Below are 1636 nucleotides of genomic sequence, written 5' to 3' on the forward strand. Positions count from 1 at the left end.
TTTATGACATTCGGGCGGTCTATAAGATTTGATGTTTATAGGTTTGTCTGTCTTGAGTGTGATTGTATGTTCTGTCAAGTTGGTACATGGTAATGAGTCTGTTTCCATATTAAAAACGTCTAAGTAATTGATGAGGATTTTCTCAAGGGGTTCTCGAAGTTCTGGATCAATATGTTTGGTACGTATTATTTGTGCGAATTTATTAATTTGGCTTAGTTTATCGGGTTTCTTTATTTCGTTTGTAATGTGACAGATTTGCTTACCAGTGTTGATGAAACATACTGTTGTGGGCTTTCCTTCGATGTATTGGGCTGAGATTAGAGTTTCGCCTGGTCTTATCTTGCTATCGGTTTCCTGGAATGGTAATATAATTTCGTCCAAGGTTAGTTTATTGTTAGTGACGCTGTATTGATACTTTGTAAGGAATGGGAGTCCGATTATTCCATCTTCGATTAGGGGAAAGTTGTTAGGGACTACGTAGAATTGATGATTTTTCTTGAGCATGGTTAAGTTGCAAATTTTGTTAGTGGTATGTTTGTCACTTCCCATTAGGAAGGTTTTTGGGTTAGAAGTTTGGACGTTTAGTGAGGCTTTTTCTTTTATAAGGTTGATTCCTGCTCCGGTATCGATGAGGAATCTGGCTCTTCCTCCGTCTCTTCGTTGCAGTACGATTGATAGTAATCTTCCGGTGGTGGTGCAGTTAACTCGAGGTAAGCTTCCTCTGGGTTCTCCGTTGTTTGGTTTACTCGAGGTGGAATCTTTCCTTGGCTGGCAAATGGAAAATTTCGAGAGTAGCATTTTTCGGCTGTGTGTCCAATTCGTAAACACTTTGGACACTTCGGTTTCATGCGGTCGTCTAATGGTCGGCTAGGTAGCTGAGCAGAAGTTTGTGGCTGTGAATCGGTAGTAGTTCGCTTGGATACTAATGTAATGTTGTGAGATTGATTCTTTGGGCGGTTGGCAACACGATTTGCTTCTCGTAACCATTGTTCTCTATCAGCTGCTAGTCGTTGGGCAAGGTTCAGGTTCTTTGGATCGCTAGATACCACCATCTGTCCTATCTCGTATCGTAAGTTGAGCAAATATGTTTTAAGTGCTTCGCGTTCTTCAATATCTATAGCTACGCGTCGTTCTGTTGGTGTGCGGTTTTCGTTTTGGACTGCATAATTTAATTCGTTTAGCTGTTGTCGGAATCTGGAGTCAAAAGATTGTACACTTTCTGTTGCCCCTTGTTTTAAATTCTTTAATTTGTCCCTACAGTTGCTAATAGTTGTTGGTGTTAATACGTGTTGTCTTAAGCATGAATATAAGTCTTCGAACGAGTTGATTTTTAGATATCGTATGTTTCGTTTCGCGTTGTCGGTAATCTTTTCGATCAGTATGAGATCTAATAATAGCTCTCTGTCACTTGCCTTGCACCTAGCTCTTGCTTTGCGGACCGATAAGATGAAATCTTCAACGCCTACGTCATCTTGACCACGTAGTGTCTCGACAGTTCGTATGGCCTTATCTGCCTCGAGCCCTCGATCTTCGTTGCAGTTGTTTATTGGTTTAATCGCGGCGCGGCTAGATGCGGCTCGTGGTCTTTGTGACGTGTTCGGTCCGTCAGTTTCGTCATCCGTTACGTTATCAGCAG

This window comes from Bombus bifarius, unplaced genomic scaffold (assembly GCF_011952205.1).
Source record: "Bombus bifarius isolate JDL3187 unplaced genomic scaffold, Bbif_JDL3187 scf7180000009157_frag, whole genome shotgun sequence".
Classification (NCBI taxonomy): domain Eukaryota; kingdom Metazoa; phylum Arthropoda; class Insecta; order Hymenoptera; family Apidae; genus Bombus; species Bombus bifarius.